This window comes from Micromys minutus, assembly GCF_963924665.1.
Source record: "Micromys minutus genome assembly, chromosome: 1".
In the NCBI taxonomy this organism is placed as follows: Eukaryota; Metazoa; Chordata; class Mammalia; order Rodentia; family Muridae; genus Micromys; species Micromys minutus.
This window is the reverse complement of record NC_137969.1, coordinates 228,980,986-228,993,001: the sequence shown is the minus strand read 5'-3', so window position 1 is coordinate 228,993,001 and position 12,016 is coordinate 228,980,986. Positions and strand designations below refer to the sequence as shown.

General features: G+C 41.5%; 1 protein-coding gene across 3 annotated transcripts in view; it reads left to right on the top strand.

Annotated features, from left to right (window-relative positions):
* The first annotated feature begins 81 nt into the window (after positions 1 to 81).
* Positions 82 to 12,016, top strand: part of AREL1 (apoptosis resistant E3 ubiquitin protein ligase 1) — a 63,401-nt gene continuing 51,466 nt past the window's right edge. For all 3 annotated transcript variants that reach the window (XM_080914457.1, XM_080914456.1, XM_080914455.1), the window contains exon 1: positions 82 to 223. The gene's annotated coding sequence lies outside the window, so the exon portion shown is untranslated. The remainder of the gene's footprint in view (positions 224 to 12,016) is intronic.

Here is a 12,016-nt window from a genome sequence, read left to right as displayed (position 1 = left end):
GCGACACTTTACGTCATCCACACGCTCTTTCCGGCAAAAGCCAACCCGGAGGCGGAAGTTACTTTGGGAAACGGAAAAGCTCCGAGCCGGCTCTTAAAGCTGGCGGAGATCGACACTGGAGATTTTCTGAGGGGTGGGTGGAGAGTAGGTTTTGTACTGGATGAAGCCGCTGCTTTCTCGGACTCCAGAACTAGGACTTGGCCACGCTGCAGCCCCAATTCAGGTAACGTTTCTCTTCACGCCTCAGCCGGAGGCAGAGCCCAGTGAACCCGCAGGCACCAGAGTTGCTGAAGGCGAGCGAGAAAAGAGGGGAGGAGGGCATCGGGGTCGGGAATCTTGGGCTGTCCCATAGTTTGACAGTATATTCTGGTTTTCCTCTGGCACATCAGGGTTCTGTAGTTCAGCCTCTGGTTATTGATTGGTTTTCCTCGCCGGCATGGTACTTCGTGAGGCTGGTTGTACGATTTTTGGGGAAGAGAGGAATGTAATAGTGATTGAGGACACCCCTCAATACTCTTCTCCCCTCCCTCCGTCTCTCTCTCTCTCTCTCTCTCTCTCTCTCTCTCTCTCTCTCTCTCTCTGTGTGTGTGTGTGTGTGTGTGTGTACACGAGCACGAGCGTGCAGGTGCATCAGAGCAGAAATTCAGAGCAGAAGCCAGAGGAGTTTGTTGTCTTTATCGTACTATCCACTTTTTTTTTTTTTTTTTTTTTTTTTTTTTAAGACAGTTTGTCTTACTGTGGCTGGAAGCACCCCGGACCCCCACCTCTGCTTTTTTGCTAGTTTGGCTGACCAAAAGGCCTCAGGGATACTCCCACTCCCATCCCAGCCTTCTAGCTCCCGGCCCTGGAGTGCCAAGCACACTACACCTGGCTCGTTTTCTAACCAGATCCTGGGCATCCAAACTCGGGTCTTCTTGCTTAGTCAGCAAACACTTTACTCATTGAGCCTACTACCTCAGTCGCGGCGGCCTTCTTTAGACGATCACAAGGAAACGGGTTCATAAGCTTATATATGCAACTACGTACCAAGCCTGGAATATTGTGGGGGAATCTTTGCTATTCGTTGTGAAGCCTGGTGTGCAGTCCTTAACGGGAGAGGGAGAATTATGGGAACGAGAAAGATAACTTCTGCAGTGTTTGTTTTTGTTTTCTGTTTTTTTTTTTTTTTTTCATTTTAGAATGTATTCTAGTTATTCTTAGCCATTTGCAGGGGTTTCTTTTACTCCTCGAAAGTCTTTGGAAGGGCAGGGACAGTTTTCCTGGCAATCGATGTGCAGCTTATGAGACGTGAAAGCTACGTAAACTTCATTTTAGTTGGCACTTTAGATACCATTGTTTTACTGATGTTGAAGCTGTGCCCTAAACGCTCAGAGGTCAGTTTGAGTTCATTGGGTTCTAAAGCTCGTGTTTTTCTTATTGCATGACATTGACCTAATGTTACTGGGTTAAAAAGATGTTCACGGTATAACACATCAAGGCAGCGCATTGGTTATAGAACTATGGAGTTTGGCTACAGTTTAAACCCTCTCTTATGTTGCTTACTTGCCACATGACTTTGGGCCATTAGTTGGTGCCTCTGTTTCTTTGTCTATAAAGCTCATCATCACAGTCCTGTATTACCGATGTCATCAGGACTTGTCTTTTCATGATCAGTAAGTCTCTAGAAATGCTTGCCATTAACGTCTTTTCAGTCACTTCCTGTTATGTTTTTCCAACCTGAAATGTTATTTATACCACTTGCATGTTCATGTGTTTTTGCTGTTTTGAATCTTGATCATGCTGGTGAACCTCAGAACTCGTACTAAATTTTCAGGTCCCTTTAACGGGTCATTTTGTGTTGGTTTCTTCCTGTTGTTCTCTTTGAGACACACATGTGTGCAGGTCTCTCTGTTGTTCACGTATCTGTGGGCTGTGAAGTTTTGGTGTTGAAATTGTTTTATTATTGACATATCATCAGATTTTACTTCCTGCTTTGCCCCATTGGGAGTTCCTTATCTTTTCAGAACAGGTTGTGACTGCCCGGATACCATTCATGGGTGCAATTAGCAGCACCCATATTTTTAAAAACTGAAATATGTTAGTGATTAGGCATTTAGCCTTTTAAGTAAACAGTCATTTTTTTTTTAAATCTGGAGACTGATTAGGAGAGATCGAGAGAGACAGACAGAGAGAGAGACAGAGAGAGAGAGAGAGACAGAGACAGAGAGAGAGACAGAGACAGAGAGAGAGACTGCACTTGATTGAAAGCCCTCGAAGAGAAAATTGCAGCTAGTTGCAGTTTGCTTTTAAATTCAGGGACTGAAAGAAAAGCCCTTTCCTCTAAGTTTGAAACCCATGAACTGGTATTTTTCTTCTTTTATTTTAATCGGTTTGCAGCTTCTGTTCTGAGAACTTTCTGGTCCTTGATTGTTAATTCTTAAGGAGCTGAATCAGTGCAGGAACACTGTGGGGGTTGAGAACATAGTTAACAAAGTCTTTTTGCTGCATTGTAATTTTGTCATAATCTGGGATTTTTTTTTCTTTCTAAGTGAGGCAATGTATTAAACCCAGCATCCTATGTTCTAAGGCTTCTTGTTGGCAGCTGCCACCTGTCCAGCGATCCTGTCCAGATCTCTCTGCCCCTGAGGTGTTAGCTTGCGGCTCCCATCTTGGTCCTTTCCCACCATTTTCAGCTTCTCCAGGGCTTGGAGGACCAGGCAGACCACACTCTTGGAGCCTCTGCTGAAGTGGCTGGGCCTGACACCGTTTCTCTGCCGTCCTCCGTAGATCTTGGTCATGGAACCAACCCCTGCACCACCGCAGAGGTACAGATGCAGCTCGTGTGTAGACCCAGTTCTCATCATACGGGGCAAGCTCTTTATGCTTGGCCAGCTTGACCTTGTCCACCCATTCTGGGACTTTCAGATTCCCGGACTTTTTGAGGAAGGCTGCCAGAGCTCTGACGAACTCCTGCTGAGCTCTGATGAACTCCTGCTGGTTAACATCTTTTTTTACAGTAACTTTTACAGTAACTCGTGCAGCCTCCGCACTGCCAGCCAGGGGAAAGGGATAATCAGGGAGTCTTAAAGTCTACAATTAAAGCACTCAACCATTATATGCCATCCTTTGATAGGGACAGGAAGTAGAGTGGTTTTGACAGTGTTGGATGGATGCGGAAAGTAATTCCTTTTGACTACACACTTGTGAGAAAAAAGATTATTTTAGTCCTTCTTAGTGGTTCAGAGGATCATTGTGTATTTTCTGTAGTCCTGAAGAAAAAGAGTCTCTGGCGCCCTGAGTCCACATTTTGAATACTTACTGGCCTTGGACTTTGTTATCCTTATTAAATGGTCTAAATACATTTGAAATAACAGTTATGGCTAGTGGGAGAACCCCTAGAGAACATTGTATTTAAAGTTCATTTAGAGATATTATTTCTAGTTTCAAACTACATTTTTACATTTATCATCGGTCATGTTTGTTGTTTCACCAACAAACATTTATTGCTGTTAATTACTTTTTAATTTAACCCAGATGACTTTAAATGATGTAGCATGACTAGGGAGATGACTTGATGGTTAAAAGCACTGGGTTCGGTGACACAAGATTTGATTCTCAGCACCCACATCTGACAGCTCACAACTGCCCATAAGCCTAGCTCCAGGGGATTTGACACCTTCTTCTAACCTTCACAAGAAACCAAACACACACACACACACACACACACACACACACACAGAGAGAGAGAGAGAGAGAGAGAGAGAGAGAGAGAGAGAGAGAGAGAGAACCCATATACATAAAAGAAAAAAAAAAGATCTTTGAAATGTGATAATATAGTGTGCCTTATGTTCTCCTGTTGGATTGGTCACTTGACACTTCAGAGGTACATCACATATTTAGTCATAAGGCATTTATTGAGAGGCCATTCTGTCCCAGACAGCATGCTAGTTACTGTTAAAAAATAAACAAACAACTAAGCCTCTGTTGAAGAATAACTTGTAAATAGTTAAATACAGTGCCAAGTGATTATATAAATTCACATACTTTGGAGAAATTATTGCACATGCTCAGCCTTCTGCAAGGGTCCTGGCTAGAGTATGGTTGCTTAACATACCCTACAACAGTTAAGATTTTGTAACATTAGTAAGTTCTATAGTATATTATCTTACCTGTTTTAAATTTTTTTACAGACAAGGTCTAGTATATCACAGGCTGGCCTTGAACAACTGAGGATAACCTAGAACTTCATTTTTTTGTATGTTTTGAGACAGGGTTTCTCCGTATAGCCCTGGCTGTTTTGGAACTCCCTATGTAGACTAGATTGGCCTGGAACTTCCAGAGATTCTGCCTGCCTCTGCCTCTCAAGTGCTGGGTTTAAAGGTGTGCTCTATAATGCCCAGCTACCTAGAACTTCTTGATCCTACTACTTCAACCTCCTGAGTGCTAAGAACACATGTGTGAACTAGCACACCCAGTTTGGGCATTGCTGAGGATCAAACCTCATGTTGGGTATCGACTCTACCAAGTGAATGACATCCAGAGTTCCTCATTGTAGCTTTGGAATGACTCTAGCCATTAATTATCTTAGGTTTAAATTTCAGTTACTGTTTTTTGGAGACATTTTTTGAAGGATTATTAAATGCTTAACCTTCATCTTTTTCTTATGTTGTCCTGTGTGTGTACATGTGAGATGTGAGTGTTTGTGTTCATATATGTGTATGCTTTAGGGTGTGTGTACATGTATGTCTGTGTTCATATGTGTACATGCTTATAGCTAATGTATTTGTTTAGGTTCAGTTTGGTATTAGTGTTAAATGCTAATATTCATTACATTTTGTGTTCTGGCCAGTGATCAGATAATGTTAATTTAATAATAAGCAACATACATTTTTGTAATATGATAATAGTATTAACTATTAATTATAAGTGCTTAGGGAAGTGAAATACAGCTTTCCTATCTGCTTTCACCCAGCATTTTCTAATGTTAACTTCTTACATAACCATGGTACATCTGTCACATCTAAGAACTGGTAGACTTTTTTTTTTTTAAACTAAACTACAGACTTTTGGATATCATAAGAATTTCAACTCACCCTTTTCTATGCAGAACACAATCCAGAATTTCACGTTGCAGTCAAACTGTGTAATTTTTTAAAAAAAATATAGTCTCATGTGAAGCTCTTGTAGCTTAGAACTTGTTCTCTATAGCTTCAAAATTGTCAGGAATTTGTTTTGAATGTGTAAGTGTCGAGCTTCTCTTTATATTAAGTTGGGAGTGATGGCAAATGGCTGTAATCCCTGAATTTGGGAGATTGGAACAGAGGAGTAGGAGTAAGGTCATCCTCAGCTACATAACAAGCTTAAGGCTAACCTGGGCTACATAAACTCTGCCTCCCTCCTTCCCATAGAATAACCAAACAAACAGAAAAAAAATTGTTCTTCCTTCAGTTATATAATTTTTTCCCCCTAAAAACTAAGATTGGAGAGGTCTGGATAGATGGCTCAGTGGTTACAAGTGCTTGCTGTTGGGTTAGAGGATCCAAGTTCTATTTCCAGATCCACATGACAGCTCACAACTGCCAGTTCCAGAAGATTCAGTACCTGCTGCTGGCCTTCAAGAGCACTATGATTACAGGAAGGGCATACATATCCATGCAGGCAAAACATCACACACATAAAATAAAATAAAATAAAATAAAATAAAATAAAATAAAATAAAATAAAAGATGGGAGGGCCAGCAGTATGGTGCATCCGGTTGAAAGTACTTGCCACATAAGCCTAACAACTTGGATTTGATCTCTGGAACCCATATTGGAGAGGGAGAAACAACTCCTGGAAACGGTCCTCTGACCTCTATACAAGCCATGGCCCATGCGTGCCTATGTCCATAAGCCGATAATAGTAACAAGCAAGTAAACATTTAAAGTTACTTTTAAAAGTAACTTGAAAGTAATGGATCATAACAGAGGCAGGAATTTTAGCTCTTTGTGTGTGTGTGTGTGTGTGTGTGTGTGTGTGTGTGTGTGTGTGTGTGTTTGACAGTTGCAAAATTCTACCCCACTGGGCTGTATATCTGGCCATTGGCCTGCCATTTCATGCACGGTTAATAAAATAACAACTTCCTAGACTTATTGAGGGAGACGGCTTGTCAGGTTCAGAGAATTCCTTTTGAAATATTCCTGCTGCAGCCAAGCTTCAGTAGTCCAGGGTTACCTGAGCATAAAAGCTGCTGTGGGAGGGGACATGGGGGCCTGTCCTCACTCTGCCGATCAACTCGGAAGAGCTCATTTTATAGACAAGAAAAAAATCAGAGTAAGAGGAAGTAATAAATTGAACTAATAATTTATTTTTCCTTTAAAAATACTAAAAATTGTTGTTGATTTAGACATATTGTCCACTCTAAAATTTTTGGAAACCCTTAATCTTTCTGAGCTAGACAGGGCTCCAGAAAGTGGCCCAGCAAACGTTCTGGATTGAATATATAAAGAAGCAGCTTTAAAAAATAAGAGACGAAGAAGCCAAGAGAATCAATTCAGACAGTAGGTGCGGCGGCTTGTGTCTTTAATCTCAGTAAATGCCAAAATGAGGATTAGGAGTTAGAAGCAGTGTGTGTTACGGAGTGAGACAGTATCTCAAAAAGACCAAACAAATAAAATCCCTAACAGATAGAAGGAACAAGTGGGTCAGAACTCACCCAGCTAAGATGAATGAGAGAGTTTGGGAAGATGTGTGAATATTATTTAAATTATATATGTACATGTGTGTCAATATGAAGATATATGTGAACACCATTGCCCACAGAAACCAGAAAAGGGCATCAGATCCCCTCGAGCTAGTTTTACAGGAGGTAGTAGTGAGCCACCTGGCGTGGGTGCTAGGAACTAAACTCAGGTCCTCAGCTTGAGTAGTACTTGGCTTAACCACTGAGCCCTCTCTTCAGCCCCATATGTAAAGCTTTAAGCACCTTGTCAGCTGTCTCTAAAGTTCAAAAGAGAGGTTTTATTGTCTTTCAACATATCTTCTAGGGCCAGTATTTCCTGAACTCTATTCACTTCCCCATCACTGTTAGGATTTTTGCCACACACATAGATGGTTTCTGCAATACGGTTTCTTCCTCATCTTCCATGGAACAGAAGTTCACTTGCTGTATGGCAAATGAGGACTTAAGGAGAGAATCTGTTCATCGGAATTCCCCGTGAAGCAGCATTAGATAGTGTCATTTTGTGCTTGGGGAAACACTGCTTGGGCAGTGCTTTCTTGGTATTAAGGATGGCATACCATTTCTGTCTTTGATGTGTAGCCCTGTCCTGACAGGTGTCAGTGGCTGGTGAAGTTGCCTTGACAGCGACAGGGTTAGTGATGAAGGGTGTCAGGCCAGGTCCACAGCAGAGTTGTATCTCTGTTTCCATACTGGGTACTGGAGAGTCACCTTGGGGTCTCACACATACTAAGACAACCATTCTACCACTAAGCTGTATGCCCAGGCCTAATAAAAAGTGCTACCAAGTAGAGCCAAAAGCCCCTATTAGTTTAGAAAACTGTATGTTTTAATTGCTGCAGGTTAAATACTGCTGTTGTAACATTTGCTGAAATTAAAAAGTGGTATTTTCAGCCAAGCATGATGGCATGGTGTCTGTAATGTCATCCCTTGGGTGGTAGATGCAGGAGAATGAGGAGATAAAGGCTGCTGCCTTAACTACACAGGACTTTCTTCTAAAAATAAAAAAAAATCAAACAGGGCAGCTGGGCAGAGGCTCAGCTGGTAAAGTTTTTAGGACCTGAGTCCAGTTCCTCAGTGTCTGAGTAAAAAGCTGGATGTAGCAACACTGTGATTCCAGCTCCAAGGAGGTAGAGACTGGGTTTGGAGCCATGATGGCCAGCAGCCAGTCTAACAGAAGCACTGAGTTTCAGGTCTGGTGAGAGAAGTTATCTGGAAAAAACAAAGATAGGCAGAGACCAAGGAAACCTGACGTGTGACCTCTGGCCTCCATAGGCACACATAAACAAACATACACACCACATGCAGCGCAAGCAGTTAGATTTTCAGACCTCTCCTTATGGGCCATGTCTGTGATGTCCTACTGTGTCTGCACAGGGCTCAGATTAGCAAACTGGTCCAGACAGAAGTGGAATGCTGAACTCTCTTTTTGTATCTCTGCTTCTTACTTGGTTTTGATTTTGAGAAACTCAGTCTTGTTTTAAAGAGAATGGTGCAAAGAGAATCTAAAGAGAATTAAGAAATGTTGAGTTACTTTGGTTCTGATCACTTTACCCTTTATAAAGCTAACTTTTTATTTGATTAGTGAGGAATATGTCTTACTCCAGTTTTCCATAGGCAGGAGTGACACTTGAACTAGAGAGAATGATCTGGAATCTTCGAACCAGAATGGTATGTGGCTCATTGTTTCTGCCTGTGTTTCAAGGAATGTGTTCTGGGTTCTAGAATTTGTCTACAGAGGCAGATTCAGAGCTGCAGAGATTTGGAGCTAATCTAAAGACAGAACAGGGGCTAAAATGTGGCTAAATTTAGGTATGCCGATTCCTGGGTGGATGGGGGAATCTTCTAAAAGATCAAAGTCTTCCCAGATTCAGAAATAGACTCTTGTTTCAGTAGTTCTTGGTAGTGTGGGAGGTGACTCTGAGAGAAACAAAGAGATAATAAACCGAGTAATTATTAGATAAATGGAGTGCAGGGTTTTAATAAAATCTTGCTAAGATTTTTGACAAGAGATTTTTTTTTTCTTATAAAACTTTTAGACAAACTTTAGAAGAAAGTAGGAAAAAGTCTTTGTGATCTTGAGTTAGGCAAAATCTTTTAAAATGCAGAACACAGGAAACAGCTGAAGAAATGGCTCAGTGGTTAAGAGCACTTACTATTCTTCAGTTCAGGTCCCATCACCTGTCAGGCAGTTCATGCCTGTAATGGTCACAGCAGGGGACCTGATGAATTCTGGCTTAGGTGCTATACACATACACACGCGCGCGCACGCACACACACATACACACACACACACACACACACACACACAATTTAAAAATAAACATAAAGTGTAAAAGAAAAGGTAAGTTTCAGAATTGAAAAGGAGAGCGAGAGAGATGGCTCTGCAGTTATGAGCACTTACTACTTTTCCAGAGGACCTGAGTTCAGTTCCTAGCACCCATGTTGAGTAGCTCCCAATAGCTGGGAGCTCCAGGTCTTTGGAATCTGACACTTTCTTCTGGCTTTTACAGGTATCACACACGGCACACACACAAATATTCACACAAGTTAATAAAAAAGAAAGAAAGCAAAGGGCAAGCCAAGGACTTACATGTAGAGTCTATAAAGAACTAGAGCTCAGTAGTAAGAAGATAAAGTATTTGAATAGGCATTTATCAAAGAAGCTATATAATAGCTAATACATACCTGAAAAGATGCTCAGAACTCTTAGCTCTCCAAAAATGCAAATTAAGTTAGATTTGATAGCACAAGCCTTTAATTCCAGCACTTGGAAGACAGAAGCAAGCATATCTTTGTGTGTTAGAAGCCAGCCAGTGCTACATAGTGAAACTAGTTGTGAACCACCACATGGTTGCTGGGAACTGAACCCAGGTCCTCTGTAAGAGCAGCCAGTGCTCACCTCTGAGTCATCTCTCCAGCACCCACCCTCCATTGCATCTTCTTTTTGAGATAGGGTCCCTGTAGTCAAGAGTGACTTCAGATTCCCAGCCTTTAATTTTTTTTTAAAGATTTCTTTATTATGTATACAGCATTCTGCCTGCATGTATGCCTGCAGGCCAGAAGAGGGCACCAGATCTCATCACAGATGGTTTTGAGCCATGATGTGGTTGCTGGGAATTGAACTCAGGACCTCTGGAAGAGCAGACAGTGCTCTTAACCTCTGGGCCATCTCTCTAGCCTAGGTTCCTAGTCTTAAATGACCTTTCAGCTTAGCCCCCACAGTAGCTGGAACTGCAAGTCTGTGTCACCATTGCCTGCTTTCTCCTTCCCTATAGACTCTCCCCAAAATTAGTGCTGTAATTCTCTCCCAAGTGGTTTTTCCTAAGATTTTGAGTTCTACTGGCTCACAGTTTGTAGTTTGGAATGTATAACCATGTGACAGGAAGCTCTTCAGTGCTTCCCTGTGTTTGTTTGTTTGTTTGTTTATTCATATTGTTTTTCTTTCAGCCCTCTGCCTTTGGGTTAGATTCACTTAGCCCGTCTCTGTGTCTGCCTGCTTTCCATGTGGTCTTTCCCATTTCTCAGGTCTCAGGCTGCCACCTGGATCTATACTTGCGGATGTGTTTGTTTCCATTTGTCTTGTCGACTTGTCTACCTGGGTATCCTATAAGAACACAGGCTTAACACGCTCTTCTGAACTTGCCAACTCTCCTTCCTTTTGTCCTTCACACTCTGCCTAGGCGCCCAAGGTCAGAAAATCTGCATTGATGCTTAGCTTGTTTCTTTCTCATCTCACAGGTTACTTCCAGGAACACAAAGAATATCCAGCCTCTCTTTCCTCCATTTCATGACTACAATCTATTTCTTTAACTATTTCTCCTCCTCCTCTTTCACTTTTGTCTCCTTTAAGATTTTTTTTTTGGGGGGTGGGGTGTGTTATTGGGAATTGAGTCCAGAATCTCATGCGTGTGAAATACGGGCTCAGCCACTGAAGTGTATCTACAGCCACCACCCCACTTTAAAAAAAAAAAAACTTTTTATTTAAAACGATTCTACAAATGCAGGCTCTTCTTGAAGCCTTGACTTTTGATTGTTTTGTGTCTGCCTCCTGCCATCAGGCTCGGTTTGCTTCTTGGGGGCTCTGTGAAGTACAGGATCTTACTCCATAGCTCAGAGTGACCTCAGAGTTGAGCCCACCCACTTCAGCCTCCCAAGTGATGGGACTGCCAGCATCAGCACCATGGCTGCTCTGATCTTGCCTCTCAGTCAGGAATCTGTCTTTTTCATTCTTGTACCCCTAGAGTTATTTCTCTTAAAATCTGTTGTCCTCTTTCTCATTTGGTTAAAGAAAAATAACTTTAAAAACATTTTTTTTTTGCTGCTTAAAGTCTAAAATTAAGTAATAGTTTTTAAAATTTTCAAATTAAATATATAATTTGAGCTCTCTCCCAACTACTACTCTTACTGGTCAGGGAGGAAGGGTTCTTTTATTAAATCAGAATCCCTGGTTAATACCATAGGCTCTTAAATCAAATCTGGCTCAGCTATCAAATGGGTGGCTTTATCTCAATGTATTTCAGCTCTCTATACCTGTTTCCTCATATGTTAGATGTGTGTGACTTGTGGTTGATGTGAGGGTTGAATGATGTAATGCAGACGAAAGACTTAATACAGTACATGGCCCACAGTAAATCTCAGTAAAGTAGACTCTTGTTACTATCATCATCCTTGAGAGAGTCTCAAAGCATCAGTATTTTGGTTGGTTGCTATGATTGTTTCCACATGGGATCTCTCTAGAAAACTAGTTAATCTCTCGGGGGAGAGTATAACCACCCTCCTCACTTACTGGAGCTGCCGTGGGCAGACACTGGCCACAGTCATATTTTGGCAATGCAGTGACCTTTAGAACAAGACCACCTTGGTCTAGGATTTTCATTTTCAGCTTTCCTTCCCTGTAGTTCAGGACTGGCTCTTCTAGAGCAGCTGGATTTCTTTTTTCAACATATCTCCACTTTACAACTGAGAAAAGCTAAGTGACTAGTCCAAGACCAAATTCATGTTCTTCTCCATTCCTGAGACTGTACTTAGAAGCAGTAACCCTGTCCCTAGTGGTCTTTCTAAATACTTTGTTTTTATGATGCTGAAATTTGTCATCACTCCCCTTTTTGGCTTGGTGTTTTTTTCTGTCTCTAGTATATCAGACTCCCCCACTTACCTTAGCAAGTATTCACTCATTCTTCAAAAAGCATTTTAAAATTATGTTTAATAATTACTTTTTCTTTACTTATTTGTGTATCTGGAAGGGAAATGTCTTTGAAAATGCATTTTCATTGAAAAAGGCCAGAGAAGGGAGTCAGAGCGTCTGGAACTGGAGC